General features: G+C 42.6%; 1 pseudogene; it reads left to right on the top strand.

Moving 5' to 3' along the window:
* The first annotated feature begins 16714 nt into the window (after positions 1-16714).
* The window catches only part of LOC119407537, a 7034-nt pseudogene continuing 6480 nt past the window's right edge, over positions 16715-17268 (top strand).

Raw genomic sequence — 17268 nt, 5'->3', positions numbered from 1 at the left:
TAACAGGAAGAAACCTCCAGCAGAGCCAGACTCAGGACAAGCGACCATCTGCTTTGAAAGACTGGTTTGAGAGGAACAGGAAGGAGAACAAACAAACAGAATGACAGGTCCAGGTGAACGTTCTATAGGAGGAAAAACAAGCAACACACGTTAAGAGTGAAATAATTATAAATACAAACAGGTTGAGCAGAGCAAGTAAAGACAGCAGCAGAGTGATGAAATGTGGTCAGTTTGTCCTCCAGCAGTCTAAACCTATAGCAGTAGAACTAAGGGATAGTTCAGGAAACCCAAGCCAACTCTAACTATAGGATTTATCAAAAAGTAAAGACTTAAGCCTAATGTTAAAAGTAAAGATTGTGTCACCATTCCAGACAGAAACTGGCAGTTGGTTCCACAAGATGTTCAAAGAGACATTTTCTTGCTAGTTTTAGCTTTACCTACTCAATTTTATCTTCAGAAATTTTCAGCAAGGTCATTAAACATTTAGCCATCATGCAGCATTTCTGCAGAAAAAGGTTTGTCTAGTTCAGTTTCGTTGTTATTCTGGTTCGCTCTTTGTCTTCCTGTCTTCAGTTGTCCTTGTGTCCAGATGCTATCTCTCATCCTTTCACAGCCACTGGTTGTCTGGTATGTGTCATCCCTCCACTGTAAATTATCGTTTGTTTCCCTCAGACTATGTCAACTATTTTAACCTGTTTTTATTTTTTGTTTGCCTTCGACCACAGTTTAATTCTCAAACCTGTCTTCATTCTGAGCCTGCCTCCAGCAGGCCTGCATTTGTCTTTTCCACAACCAGCTCTGACAGATAAAAAATGGTGGACTTATCTGTATTTTTATGTGCTTGTTGTCAACATGCATACAATTTTATATAAAGATGCATCGGAACTTAAACTTGACTGAACCCCTCCAGCACAGACAGACACTTTTCTGCAGCAGAGAGGGATGATTGTGTGGAGGAGTGCAGACAGCAACCCAGAGCCAAAGTCTGCATTCCACGGGGTTACAGTACAGTCTGCAACACTGCAACACATTTATTTCAGCAGCTGGATGTACAGGATGCTGCCTGCTTTACTGAGCGTGCCGGATCACTCCAAAGTCTGGGAGAATAAATAACTGACTGAGGCCTTCAAGCAAAAAATAAGTAAATCATATGCTGCTACGCTCTCTCAGAAAAACCCAAGTGCTGCACTGTCTGGAAAACAAAAGGATTCATGTGTGCTGTTGGAAATGACACAGAGCTGAGGGTGAACTTGTGAATCCAAAGTGATCAGTGTCAGCAGGAAACCACTTGTGGTGTTCTGCTGGTGAAAGGCTACATTTATCAACATTAATGAAGATCTATCGTTCCTCCTCGAAACCTGCCCGTCCAAATAAATCTGCCACTTACATCAAGTCTTTTTTTCAGTGTGTCACTGACCCATGGCGTGTTTTTATACAGTAGGGACTATTCTTTTTTTTTCTCATGTACACCACACTTATTAATTATTTTTTTATTGACAACCTGTTACTTCCAAATCTCAGTTGTTGTAGTCATGAAAGCTTTACAATTTCTGATCAAGCTCCTCTTGTTATCAAGATGGCCTTACTGGACAGTGATTTGGTGAAGAAGCACTGGAGACTTGATTATTTATTGCGGACAGATGAGAACTGTGTTACATTAACTACCTCGAAAATAAAAACAGTTCTGAGTGAGAATAGAACGCCGGGTATGTCCTGCAAAACAATTTGGGAAGACATGAAGGCTTTTCTAAGGGGAGAAATAATTTCATATGCAGCATTTAAAATAAAATATTTAATACAGAAACAAAAGGATCTTTCAGATCAAATATTAAGTATAGATGGGCAATATGCACAATATAACTTTAACAATTGAGGCTACAGACTGAATTTATTATAACTTCTACCCATCAGGTTGAAGGCTGTCTGATTAGAACTAAAAGTGATTTTTATGAGCACGGTGAGAAAACTGGTTAAATCTTGGCCAATCATTTGGCGTTAGAGTCAAGCAAATAATACCAGGTGTAAGAACTGACAATGGGAACATTTCATCGAACTGGAAAATAATCAATGATCATTTTAAAATGTTTTATTCAAGATTGTACATGCCTGAATCTACTGCATGTTTGACTGACATGGAGGCATTTCTTAGCACTATTAATCTTCATTGTCTCCAGACTTGGGACAAAATCTTGAAGCCTCTATCACCCAGGAAGAAATTACAGCAGCTACAGTATATCATCCATGCTGTCCGGAAAATTGCCGGATCCCGATGGGTTCCCAGCAGATTGTTTTTAAGACTTTCTCAAGCGGTCTCTCATCGTTTTTGCATTTATTCTTTACGGAGTCGCTGGAGTCTGATGCTCTTCCTCCCACATGTTATCAGGCCTGTATCTCCCTGCAGTTGAGGACAAGGACCTGTTGGACTGTGCATCTTACAGACCTATATCTTTACTGAACACAGATGTCAAGATACTGGCCAAATTGCTGGCTCGTCGACTAGAAAATGTCCTTCCTTCTATTATTTCTCCTGACCAGACTGGTTTTATTAAAAATCACCATTCTTTTCACAATATTAGACATTTGTTTAACATTATCTACACATCTAATAACTATGTAGCAGAGTGTCTGATTTATATGGATACTGAAAAGGCATTTGATAGAGTCAAATGGGATTATTTGTTTGTTAACCTTGGAGAAGTTTGGTTTTGGCCCTTTATTTTGTTCCTGGACAAAACTGTTATATGAATGTCCTTTAGCTTCAGTGTTAACAAATAAACAATATTCAGAAAACTTCAGTCTGTATCATGGAACAAGGCAGGGATGTCCTTTAAGCCCCCTGTTATTTGCCTTGGCCACTGAGCCACTCGCTGTGATGATCTGTGGCAGCAGGGAGATACAGGGCGTCCGTAGAGGTGGGACTGACCACAAGGGCTCACTTTATGTTGACGGTTAGCTTTTATATGTTTCTTGCCCATTTCTTAAGTCTGCAATACTCAAGATGTTGGATAATTTTCTAAAACTGTCAGGGTATAAAATAAATTTAGATAATAGCTAAATGTTTTTGATCAACAATGAGGCAATAAAACTTAATTATGGTGGCGTTCTTCTTAGGAAAGTGACTGAACAATTTGAATACCTTAGCATATTTGTTATTAGAAAATTTCAAACCCTATTCAAAACTAAATTTCTTCCTTTACTTGCTCAGTCAAAACAACTCTTATCTAAATGGTCCCCATTGTTATTATCTCTTATAGGTAGAAATAACTCTGTGAAAATGATGCTGCTTCCTAAATATATGTATCTTTTCCAGTGCCTCCCTGTTATGATTAATGAGCCCAGAGATTTAAACTCTGGGCTCATTAATTCTTTCTTTTATTTGGAATGGTAAAAACCCCAGATTAAGAAAAACCTTCCTTCAAAGACCTAAACAGTCAGGTGGAATGGCCTAGCCCAACTTTCAAAACTACTACTGGGCAGCTAACATCCGAGAACTGCTTCACTGGCAGCACTTTCATTTGGATCCTTCACCTCCAGTCTGGGTGTCCATGGAGGTTCATGCTGGAGGTACTGGAATGTCTCTGTCTGCATTTTCCTCTTACCTGTTCAGTTCCCTTTTGTGGCCCGGTGGTTAAACAGTCTCTTAAAATCTGGTCTCAATTCAGAGAAACACTTGGTCTCCAGGCTTTTTCACTTTTACATCCTATTGCAGCTCATCATCTGTTTGCTCCATCAGCTGGATTTTGAGTTTGGCATGAAAACAGAGTAAAATGTTTTGTGGATTTATATTCAGATAGCTACTTTTTCAGCTTCTCTGGACTAACAAAACAACACTGGAATTGCATACTCATTTTTTTTTTCAGATTTCTGCAGGTCAGGCATTATGTGAAAAGCATGATGCCACAATTTCCCCGTAAACCTCCAGATAACCCTCTCGAGGCATTTCTGTCAGTCAGTCCCACTCCCAAAGGTGTGTTGTCTAAAGTTTATAATCTTATCTTCAAATTGCATTGTTCATCTCTGACTGCTATTAAAAGAGTCTGGGAACAAAGACCTTCAATCCCCCATCTCTGACGAGGTGTGGGACTCTATTCTGGATCAGGTGCATTCAACCTCAGTGTGTGCTCGACATGCTCCTGCAATTTAAACTTGTCCTTCAGGCACACTTCTCTAATGTTAAACTGGCATGCCTTTACCCAAATGTGGACTCAATGTGTGACAGGTGTAGGAGTGCACCTGCTACACCAATCCATATGTTTTGGACTTGCCCTTCTCTGACTAATTTCTGGAAATCAGTCTTTCGCACTATATCTGAAGTTTTGCACTAAGATGGAGCCAAACCTCATCTCCGCCATCTTTGGAGTTGCCCCAGAACTGGACTTACCACGCTTCAAACAAAGAATGCTCTCTTTTTTATCATTACTTGCCAGGAGAGCTGTCTTATTAACAGATGTGGAAAGAGTACTGAAAATTTGTACTCAAGTTCAAGTACTGGCATACTGCTTAAATTGTACTCAATTACAAGTAAAAGTACTGGTGTTATAAAATTACTTAAGTAAAAGTACAAAGTACTCTCCACAAAAACTAAAAGTAATAATTACTTTTTAACCAACTGATGCTTTATCGTGTTGTCAATAGAAGCCATTCAGTTTGATTTACTGTATATAACAGCTACACTCAAAGCTCATTTCTCAGATGCTCAGAAGCTCCGTCTTATTTTATTACGAAATAGGCGACGCGATTGTGTTTCCAATTGCGATATATGGAAGCGAAACATGGACCACCAATGGGGGTCATTGGTGCCCATGTTTAGCAGTCACTGTGTGAGAGGCAGAGGACACCCTGGACAGGTCTCCAGTCCATCACAGGGACACATAGAGACAAACAACCATTCACTCTCTCACTCATCTAGGGACAATTTAGAGTTACCAATCAGACTAACATGCATGTTTTTGGTCAGTGAGGAAACTGGAGTACCCAGAGAAAACACACACATGCACAGAGAGAACATGAAGACTCCACGGGATTCGCTCTATCAATCTTCTCGGCAACAGCTCTTCCAACTGAGCCACTGTGCTGCTCTCATAAAAAGTCTATTGTCTTGTCTAGTTTCTTTTAGGGATGGAACTTACAAACCTCACACCAGGGGGCACTCATCCTTTGTAGCTTCAAATTCCAGCTTCCTACCCTCTTTCTAGTTGTTCTATATCTTGATGGCTAAAAGTAGCAAACGGTCATTAAAAGCCACAAAACCACTGTACAGATTTTCCAAGAAGTCTTGACAATCATGCTCTGTTGCCTTTGGATCCATCTTTTCTATCGGGGTGTCATTAAAACTGTTCCATTGCTGGATTTTCCCCGTGGCTAAAAGTATTTGCAGCAACAGTAATTATTAGAGCTGTCACTCAATTATCCTATTAGTGGAAAACTATGCAGAGGAGTCTTGTTTGTCTAGTGTGATTACTAAGTGAAGCATGTTCCAGGGGGGCCCAGTTGGTGGCAGAGTCCACTTGAGGCGGTGGTTCTGATAACGAGGCAAAATAGGGGGTCCTGCCGAAAACACAGTTTTATTCAAAACGTGCAACTTTCATTCCTTTGTGCAAAAGCTTTAACAAACAAGCTGAGGTCGTCCACTATTCTCTTTATAGAGCAATCACAAAAGGCAAAATGGGTTTTTATTAAAATAATGAGCGTGCACATGCACCATCTGACACAGATCTCTCTCTGCTTTGAAGATAACAAACATGTTGGTGAAACTCTAAAGCATTCCCTTTTAATTCCTCAGATGTGTTAAAAAAAGCAAAGCAAAAATCAACGCCTACTCCAAAGAGTGCCTCGTCTGCAGCACACAGGGAAATAATCAGCTCGCACACAACCTCCACGCTTTTTATCAGCAGCACTCTGACCCTGAAGTGAGGGAACATGTGGAGCAGCAGAAGATGGCTTCATCTGTGTTTTTTCTGTCATTCTCACATGTGTTAACGCGTTCACAGAACTTCATGGTCTAATGCTGCCAAGAAATTTGTCAGTTTACAATAATAACCCTGCAGTTTTCTGCTTTGCTGCCTTTTATCATATTTAGTGGCAAAAGGACTTAATTAGAGACAAAGTAGTTTTACCATTTTACCAAAGGGATGAAATAAATCCTCACCCTGACTCAGAGTGGTAACCGAGTTTCATAGACCTGTATGGCAAGAAAGTATCTCATTAATAGGTAAAAGTGGCTATTAATGAGGTACTTGGCTTGCCATACAGCCACCTTCGTCTCGCTCCGGAACTCCTGGAGCAAAAGTCAAATCAGCTTCATTTCACTGCGCCGCCCAGGTGAAATTCAGCTGATTTGACCATTAAAGTGCATTTATTAAGGAAAGGTTCAACTGAGACACACATTTACTATAATCTTGAGCAAACAAATAATTGTTTTTAGGTGGCTATCTTGTTAAATTTTGAAGAAATGCACAGCGAGTCCTCCTACTTCCGCAAACCGATTTTTGAAAATGCAGCTGATTTGACCGTCAAAGTGCATTTATTAAGGAAAAGTTAGACTGAGACACACCTTTACTATAATTTCGAGCAAACAAATAATTGTTTTTAAGTGTTAATCTTGTTAAATTTTTGTTAAAGTCCTCCCTTGCACGCTCCCACGGCCGCCATTTGACAGCCCATCAATCTTTGGCACAACACCGGCCCAGATTTCTGGCTTGTCAACGGTGACGCATAATAGATGCGACTTATGTGGTGGAGCGACGTACTTATGGATTTTTCCACTTCATTAGACATATTTGGACTGATGTGACTTATACGGTGGTGTGACGTGTACAGCGGCAAGTACGGTACCCCGAAAAAACCCACACAGCACAGAGAGAACATGCAAACTCTACACAGAAAGGCCCCCCAGCCCGGATTCAATCTGCCAACCTTCTTGCTGAGGTGGCAGTTCTACCAACTGTGCCACTGTACTGTCTAGCTGAGTTGTTTAAAGCTCATTTCAATTATTGCTCATCTCTGAAAGATGAAGGTGGAATGATAAAGGTTTTGCTTGCTTGTGTCTGTTCCCGGGTATTTCCTGAAGTGGACAGGTTGAAAGTAATTATTGTGCATTTGCAACTATTTGGCAGTTTTGGATGTGAACTGATTCAAGATGGCTGCCACAACCAACTGACTTTAAGAAAAATGTTAAAGTTGATTTAAGTTTATTGTTTATTGCAGGTCAGCAATGCAATGAAATGCTCAGGACGAGAAGAACTGTCTCGGTAAAGTAAAAATAACTCGGTCATTTTACAGATACAGACTTAAAGTTTGGGGTGGAGACAGATGAGGCTGACCCAGTTCAAAATGGCCGCCACAGCCATCTCACTGTAAAACAGAAAAAAATTACAATAATTTAGTAAATTTTCCTCATGATATGTTGAAGTTTTGGATTGGTGGTAGATTTTCTGTTTCTATTTTCAGTTTTAACGTTTTTATGTTTATGACATCGAAATGTTAAACTCATTCATAAAATCTTCATGTGACTTTTATTTTTGTTACTTATATACATTTTAAAAATATTTATCTTTATTAAAATTTGTTTCTCACTCACTTAGATGGAGATGTTTTTAAACCCACTTCAGCATACCTTCTTCATTTTTAGCTTTTAGCTACTCTTCTGATTATTTTAGCCTATGTTACTGTTTTGATCATTTTAGCTTGCACCTACTGTTTGGCTGGTTTTATATTTTACCTACTTTTTGTTAGTCTGAATTTTTAGCTGCTGTTTTGCCACTTTCTGTTTTTACTTACTAGTTTGCCTTTTTTTTTTTAACTTTTCGGATATACACTTTGATGTTGTTTTTATGAAGCTTTTAGCTTTTGCACTGCTAATTTTAGCTTCTACTTGTCATTTTTCTAGGGGCCACAGTAGCCACAATGGTCAGTCCTGCAGTCTTTTAATCCTGAGGCTGCAGGTTTGAGCCCAGGTTGTCTCAGGAAGGGCATTAAGCATAAAACAATTTTCAAATCTTTTATGAGATTTCACTCTCCATGGTGACCCCTGTGAAAAGGAGCAGCAGAAATAAAAACACACACTTTTTTGTGCCAATTTCTGCTCTGAGCATTTTAACTTTAACTTCCCCTCCCTGGGCTGCCACCTTACCGTGGTGGAGGGGTTTGAGTGTCCCAATGATCCTAGGAGCTATGCTGTCATGGGCTTTATGCCCCTAGTAGGGTCACCCATGGCAGACAGGTCCTAGGTGAGGGACCAGACAAAGTGCAGCCCAAAGACCCCGATGATGAGACAAATAAATGGACCTAGTGTTCCCTTGCCCGGACGTGGGTCACCGGGGCCCCACTCTGGAGCCAGGCCTGGAGGTGGGGCACGCGGGCGAGCGCCTGGTGGCCGGGCTTTTACCCATGGAGCTCGGCCGGGCACAGCCCGAAGAGGAGACGTGGGTCCCCCTTCCCATGGGCTCACCACCTGTGGGAGGGGCCAAAGGGGTCGGGTGCAATGTGGGATGGGTGGTGGCCGAGGGCGGGGACCCAGGCGGTCTGATCCTCGGCTACAGAAGCTGGCTATTGGGATGTGGAATGTCACCTCACTGGTGGGGAAGGAGCCTGAGCTGGTGTGTGAGGCTGAGAGGATCCGGCTAGAAATAGTCGGACTCACCTCTACGCATGGCTCGGGCTCTGGAACCAGTTTCCTTGAGAAGGGCTGGACACTCTTCCACTTTGGAGTTGCCCCTGGTGAGAGGCACCGAGCAGGCTTGGGCGTACTTATTGCCCCCCAACTTGGTGCCTGTGTGTTGGGGTTCACCCCAGTGAATGAGAGGGTGGCCTCCCTCCGCCTACGTGTGGGGGGACGGGTTCTGACTGTCGTTTGTGCTTATGCACCAAACGGCAGTTCAGATTATCCACCTTTTCTGGAGTCCTTGGAGGGGGTACTGGAAAGTGCACCTTCTGGGGACTCCCTTGTTCTGCTGGGGGACTTCAATGCTCATGTGGGCAATGACAGTGAGAACTGGAGGGGTGTGGTTGGGAGGAATGACCCCCCTGATCTGAACCAGAGTGGTGTTCTGTTGTTGGACTTCTGTGCTCGTCATGGATTGTCAATAACGAACACCTTGTTCAAGCATAAGGGTGTCCATATGTGCTCTTGGCACCAGGACACCCTAGGTCGCAGTTCGATGATCGACTTTGTCATTGTCTCATCTGATCTGTGGCCACATGTCTTGGACACTCGTGTGAAGAGAGGGGCGGAGCTGTCAACTGATCACTACCTGGTGGTGAGTTGGCTCCGATGGTGGGGGAGGATGCCGGTCAGACCTGGCAGACCCAAACGTATTGTGAGTGTTTGCTGGGAATGTCTGGCAGAGTCTCCTGTGAGACAGAGTTTCAAGTCCCACCTCCTAGAGAACTTTGAACATGTTCCGAGGGAGGTGGGGGACATTGAGTCTGAGTGGACCATGTTTCGTTCCTCTGTTGTCGAGGCGGTTTACCAGAGCTGCGGCCACAAGGTTGTCGGTGCCTGTCGCGGCGGCAACCATCGAACCCGATGGTGGACACTGTCGGTGAGGGATGCTGTCAGGCTGAAGAAGGAGTCCTATCGGGCCTTTTTGGCCTGTGGGACCCCGGAAGCAGCTGATGTGTACCGGCAGTCCAAGCGACATGCGGCTCGGGTGGTTGCTGAGGCAAAAACTCGGGCATGGGAGGAGTTCGGAGAGGCCATGGAGAACGACTGCTGCACGGCTTCGAGACGATTCTGGTCCACCAGCCGGCGTCTCAGGGGGGGAAAGCGGTACGCCACCAACACTGTTTATAGTGGGAGTGGTGTGCTGCTGACCTCAACTCGGGATGTTGTGGGTCGGTGGGCGGAATACTTTGAAGAACTCCTCAATCCCACCGGCACGTCTTCCACTGAGGAAGCGGAGCCTGGGGACTCTGGGTCGGGCCCTCCAATCTCTGGTGCTGAGGTCACCGAGGTGGTTAAAAAGCTCCTCGGTGGCAGGGCCCCAGGGGTGGATGAGATTCGCCCTGAGTTCCTTAAGGCTCTTGATGTTGTAGGGTTGTGTTGGCTTACGCGACTCTGCAATATTGCGTGGACATAGGGGGCAGTTCCCCTGGATTGGCAGACTGGGGTGGTGGTCCCCCTCTTCCAAAAAGGGGGACCGTAGAGTGTGTTCCAACTACAGGGAAATCACGCTCTTAAGCCTCCCTGGTAAGGTCTATGCGGGGTTTCTGGAGAGGAGGGTCCGTCGGATAGTCGAACCTCGGATTCAGGAGGAGCAGTGCGGTTTTCGTCCTGGCCGTGGAACACTGGACCAGCTCTACACTCTCAGCAGGGTCCTGGAGGGTGCGTGGGAGTTTGCCCAACCAGTCTACATGTGCTTTGTGGACTTGGAGAAGGCGTTCGACCGCGTCCCTCGGGGGGCCCTGTTGGGGGTACTCTGGGAGTTTGGGGTACCGGGCCCTTTGATACGGGCTGTTAGGTCCCTGTATGACCGGTGTCAGAGCCTGGTCCGCATCGCCGGCAGTAAGTCGGGCTTGTTCCCGGTGAGAGTTGGACTCCGCCAAGGTTGCCCTTTGTCACCGATTCTGTTCATAACTTTTGTGGACAAAATTTCTAGGCGCAACCAAGGTGTTGAGGGGATCCGTTTTGGTGGCCTTAGGATTGCGTCTCTGCTTTTTGCAGATGATATGGTCTTATTGGCTTCATCAGATCGTGATCTACAGCTTTCGCTGGAGCAGTTCGCAGCCGAATGCGACGCGGCCGGGATGAAGATCAGTTCCTCCAAATCCGAGGCCATGGTCTTGAGCCGGAAAAGGGTAGAGTGCCCTCTCCCGGTCAGGGAGGAGGTCCTACCCCAAGTGGAGGAGTTCAAGTATCTTGGGGTCTTGTTCACAAATGAGGGAAAAATGGAGTGTGAGATCGATAGGCGGATAGGTGCAGCGTCTGCAGTGAAGCGGGCGCTGTACAGGTCTGTCGTGGTGAAGAGAGAGCTGACTCAAAAGGCGAAGCTCTCAATTTACCGATCAATCTACGTTCCCACCCTCATATATGGTCACGATCTTTGGGTTGTGACTGAAAGAATGAGATCTCGGATACAAGCGGCCGAAACGAGTTTTCTCCGCAGGGTGTCTGGGCTCTCCCTTAGAGACAGGGTGAGAAGCTCGATCATCCGGGAGGGACTCAGAGTAGAGCCTCTGCTTCTCCACGTCGAGAGGAGCCAGTTGAGGTGGCTTGGGCATCTGTTTAGGATGCCTTCTGGACGCCTCCCTGGTGAGGTGTTCCGGACACGTCCCACCGGAAGGAGGCCCAGAGGAAGACCCAGGACACGCTGGAGGGACTATGTTTCTCGGCTGGCCTGGGAACGCCTCGGAATTCCCCCGGAAGAGCTGGCCCAAGTGGCTGGGGAGAGGGAAGTCTGGGCCTCCCTACTTAGGCTGCTACCCCCGCGACCCGACCCCGGATAAGCGGAAGAAAAAGGATGGCATTTTAACTTTAACAATTTATTCTCAACGTTAACGGTTTCAAACCTTTTCATCAAATTTCAACAAAGTCAAAGATATTATAGATACTGAGGGGCCGAGCTGGGGTAGAGGTAGGGCAGCTGATCTGGGAGCAGACTGTCGCAGGCTCAACTCCCACCATTCCCACAAGTCGTGGTCCCTGAGCAAGGCACCTAATCCCTAACTGCTCCCCAGGCGCCCAAATAGCTGCCCACTGCTCCACCTGGGTGTATCCCAGGTGTGATGGGTTAAGTGCAGAGAACTAATTTCATCATTGTATGAGAACATATAATGATGACAACACATAGCACCTACAAGGAGATAAATTATTACCAAACGTAGTCACAAGAGCGTGCAACAAGATGCATGAACAGTTTTTCAAATGGACACATTTTAAATTGCACACGTAGGAATATTCTGTGCATACAAATGATTAAATACATGTAAACAAATCACCTGCTGCTCACAGATCAACTTGCCTGTGAATGTGGCATTTAAGACTTTCTGACAGCTCCAGAATCACAAAGATGCTGCTTTCAAGGCTGGTGAAAAGCTGGGACATCGGATTCTCACCAGATTTACTGAGTTACTGGAAAAACACTCATTTCATACTTAACACAGAAACTCATAACCCCTGTATTAAAACACATACACTTATTGGAGTCCAAAAATGTTAATTTTGTGGAAATAAATGACTAAAATGAGCAGGTTGTTCTTCATGTGGGAAATGTAATTTACCGCCACACATTCACCAGTCAGCATCTGCACATAAATACAAATTTTCTAATTTAATCAGAGATCTTGAGGTAGTTGTTCTGAATGAACTCAATGCTCATGCACGTGGTCATGCACATCTCGTGGTTTTCCTCGTTTTTTAAAATCGGTGTGAGTCACTTCAGCATCCTGTTATTATGCCACAGTTGGAAGTTGGTTAAGATCTTGCACGAGCAATACGTTGTACAACGTTTTGCTCCAACTCTCAGCTCATCAATGAATCATTGCCTGCTGCTTTCCAGAAAATACCACTGTGTAGGCTCTGCGTGGCCAGTGAAAAAATTCCATCAACATCAAAGAAGTCATCTTAAAAGAGCAAGTTTAGAAGAATTAATATGTGATAACGCTCAAACCCTGAGTAAGCATACAGCCTAATAATCTCCTAAGAATATTTAAAGCCCTAATATCCAATACTTACTGATATTAAGGATTAAAACAGTATATAATATGCATTTAAAAAGTGTTTTACATATCAAAACACAATTTGTGAGCAGTGATTTAATGGTAGTTAATGAGACTAATTTCAAAAGCAGCAGCATTGATGAACCCTGCAGGTCTCTGTCACCTTCTGGTCATTTTGTTCCACTGCAGTGACAAAACGGGACTAATGAATAAAAACCTCCTGGTTATTGTTCTTTTAAAGCTTAAGTTTGAAAAGGCAATGTGCAAATTTGACATATATCACAGACATGAACACCAGCTCTAATATTCTAGGGTTACAAACAGACAAACAAAAACAAAAGATGAAACAAAAGCAGTTTGGTATCAAAAGTTGGGCTGGAAGTGACCAAACATCACATTTCACAACTTCATCCATCTGTCTGTTTTATTTAGATGACTAAAACTTTGCCATTTTTTCAACATAAGATTATTTTAGTTTAAAACTCTGGCAGCTGGCTCTGCACATTCCTTTGAGGAATGCTAGGTCTTTAATTAAAAGTTTACTGCAAGTTTTCAGAACAGAAAGTGACAACATAATAATGCTGTATACCTGCTGTCCCCTGAGCAAAAAGGGGAAATGGAAATACCCTCCATCTGTCGTGAAAAATAAGTGAAGAACCAACTTCCATTTATGTGTGTGACTATAGGCATATGACTTTATTTTATTTTTTTAAATTGCGCAGCCTCATGAAAATCCAACATGGCTGCCACCATAACACCATAAATGTTCATCCATCTTGTGAGCTGGAAAACATGGGAAATAAGCAAAGTGCTGACTTCCATTTGTGTTTGTGGCAGCATCTTGGTGTAAGAACGGTCATAATTGAAAATTGGGTCGCCACAGTAAAATCCAAAATGGCCACCAACCACTGTCCACCTTTATCATTTGAGGAAACAATGCTTCTGTATTGGTTTAAAAGGATAGTTTCCTCAAATGATTGGGCTGCTTGAAGAGTCATCTCTGGTGGCCAAGACCACCATCAGTCATGGACAAAATTGTGAAAAGATGTTTCTCCACTCACCAGGATTTATCTCTGTGCTGCCTCGGACATGCAAAGAATAAAATAAAATAAAACTTACTATCTTGTTTTGCAACAATTTGGCTCAGCTGGTTGAGCTGTTGTCTTTCAGCGAGAAGGTCATCAGTTCAAATCCTGGCCGGGGACTTTCTAGGTGGAGTATGCATGTTCTAAGGTTTATTTGCATTCTCTGTTCAGTTCCAGTCCAGAAAAACACTCATCTTGAAAACTACATTCACTATTCAAACCCCTCAGCGACGAGGGACACTGATGCGCTGCTTGGTGCATTTTTATAGTTATAGTTATAGTTTTTTTTTATAGTTATAGTTTTATAGTTACAGTTGAGATCAGGTCTCTCTTGTAAATGAGTCCTCGAGGCTCAATGGGATTTACCTGTATAAATAAAGGTTGATTGATTTAACTATGTAGTGTGCTAAAATGCTCGATTAGCTTGGTTAGCTTCAGAGCTCCACTACAGTCATATTTTAATAACGGGTTCTCTCTTTTTCGAGCTACTTGACAGATATGTGACAGGGTACTGTGCGTAGATGGTTTAATCAGTGACATGAGACGTTAAATTTCTTTGACCATCAAAATAAATGTGGTCATTTATAAACAGAATCAAAATTTAACATCAAAACATTGTACACTTGATTAGACTGATCTGGTTCTGATTAATAAAACTTGGCACGTTTTACTTAATAAAAACAACAGACATTTCTGAAGGCATCTGGATTAATTACTGGCAAGATAGAAGTTTAAAGATGGGAAATGAAGGAGTTTAAATGTAGAGAAAATGTGGAGGAAAATGTATGTCTGTAGGCCAGAACAACACGCTCCTTTCAAACGCAGCTCACCGTGGTACACTTGTAGTGAAGCCAGTGACGACTCTTTACCTTTGCGGAGAATGGGTCAGCTGCGGTCAAGAGGTCCCTGGCATGCTACCTTTCAGCGTCTCCTCAGGGCGGCTGCGACTCGGCAGAAGACGTGAGATCATCCGTTCCACAGAACAAACTTCCTCAGCAGTTATAGGGCATTCGCCGGGTGGAGCCACAGCGAGGCGTCGTGGCTCCTGCAGAGATGGATGACTCCATCAGGCTGGAAAACTGAGTCCGAAGTTCCACTCAGCAGTGGAAAAACTCTAGAACTACTCCACAGTACTCCAAGAGACTCAGAAGAACTTCCGAAGAACTCCGAGGAACTCCAGCCGAACTCCCTCAGAACCAGAAGAACTAACTGAACTAAGAGGGACTAACAGTTCCAGGAAGTGTCGACTTTTAAAGAGTTCTGCTTCCGGTCACTTTTAGTAAGTCCTGATTGGTTGAAGGAACCAACAGGGGTGTGGTTTTAGTGATGTCAAAGGGTTTTTACAAGTCAAGAAACAGCAGAAATGTTTAGGAACAGACAGAGAAATGTTTTGACGAAGTGAGAAACACTACAGGTGCCAGTTCTCTTGTTTACTGTCTGAGAGGTTTAAAAACACGACAGCTCGTTCCAATAACTTGTTTTTGACTGTCTCCGACTTTTGACCAACATCACTCTTCTCATTTCAGACAGAAGATCAAAAATGCATATTTACTTTGTAAAATAAACATTTAACTTGATTTCTAATTTAAATGAGGATTAAAAAAATCATTAATACTGTTTCACAATTGATTTAAAATGAGTGGTTCAATTCGACATTTAGAAATGGTATGAACTAAACACACTTTTGATTATCAAGATATTGTAAAATAGTAATGATAATATAAAAAAGAGAGTGTTCTTTCAATTGATTAGTTCAGGATACAATTAGAAAGTCTCTGGATGAGCCAATTTGTATTTCTGGATTCAAATCAATGAAATAACAGTTCCTGTCCCATGAAGGTCTTCAGAGGCAGGTTTTGGTTGGAGGCCTAGTTCACTACAACTATGTTGGAAATTCTGCTCTACTCTGCTCTACTGGTATGAGCATTGTTGTCTTTGTTAGGGTCAGTTTGGTGTGGCAGCCATCTTAAATGAAGACAACACCAAAAATCAATTTTTTTGCATTTCTTTAAAGCCCAGCGAATGGTTCATAAGCTGTTTAGTTAGCAGACAGAGTTGATGCCGACATGTAAAGCCAAAGTTTTAAAAACAGCGCTTGTGTGTTGACAGTGTTTAGAGGATTAATTTGGAATGAATTTCAGCTACTACCAAGCTCCGTATCTGCTAAACCGATTGTTTTGCAGCAATTTTTGTATTTGCTAAACTGTGGCAATCATCCTGAATGTGGCTGATCACAAACTAATCAGTTGTACATGCGCATTCAGTTTTTATTTTTTAAGAGTTTCACTCAGAAATGTCTTAGGGTTCATGAGGTATTTCATGAACAGACAAAGTTGACTTCAGTGTGACAACGTTTTAAGCAGAGCTGTCATAGACATCGCGTTTGAATGTTGTGTTGGCAGAGACAACATTTTGCCTAGTATCTTTAAAATAAACAGTGTTTTAGCTGTGCTCACCAAGTTGCAGAGATCTTGAACCAACCAGACTCCAACAAGGTCAACAATTGTAGATGAGCATCTAACCATTACTTTCTGAGTAATTCATTCAAATCTTTTGAGTAAGTTCATGAGATATTTTGCTAAAAAACAAACAAACTCACACAGTGATGTGACTGATGGAAATGTTTTATTAAATGTCTGGTCAAAGACAAAACATTCCTGTTTCAGCTTCAGGTTAATTTTTAATGGAACATATAATTTGAATTGTATGGAAGTGGTCAGGTTCTGACCTTGATGTGAGGATGAGGATGAGGTCTGGAACCATCTTCATTAGTGAGAAAGTTTCACGTGTCACCACAGAGAATATACAAAGATGTGAAGTAACTGGATCCCACACTGCCCTGTGATTTTAACTGGTTCTCTGCCTGTCTTTGTTAACCAGCTCCGGCATAACGATATAGTTTCCTGTGATGTTCCAACACTATGACTTGAGGCAGCAGTTTAGTCAGCAGCATGCAGCAGAAAATACTAAAAATGAAGAAAAATGGCTTGCAGTACCCCAAGGTAGGAAATAAATTGCAGGCGATAACTAGTGAAGCGAGACACAAACAGCATAATAAATTGTTCAAGATTTTTGTTCTCATTTTTCAGAACAAAATCAAACTTTGGAATGTGCAGCTGGCAGGCCATTAAAAGAATTATTTCATGCTCATAAAACAGATGCATTGTGTCAATCCATATATCTCCCACGGAAAGACTCTTTGGAATTGCTTTGTACTTTTTGTCATTTTGGTTGAGTAGTATGATGAGTTGAGATCACAAGGAGGCAAACACAAATACAGCAAGTGACTGGGTAAGAAACACTCTCTGTGGCACACGAAACACAGATGAGCTTTAACACACACTGGCATTTCACATGAATATTAATGCACAAATATTTATGTCTTACAGTTTCTCAATGTATCAGTATTAATAATTAATGAGCAATTTTACCCATATGTAATAATTAAGTCAAAATAAACAAGTCAAAATTTTGCCCACTCTATCTATCTATCTATCTATCTATCTATCTATCTATCTATCTATCT

This window comes from Nematolebias whitei, chromosome 3 (genome assembly GCF_014905685.2).
Source record: "Nematolebias whitei isolate Nwh7 chromosome 3, NemWhi1, whole genome shotgun sequence".
NCBI lineage: Eukaryota > Metazoa > Chordata > Actinopteri > Cyprinodontiformes > Rivulidae > Nematolebias > Nematolebias whitei.
This window is presented reverse-complemented; position numbering and strand designations above follow the sequence as displayed.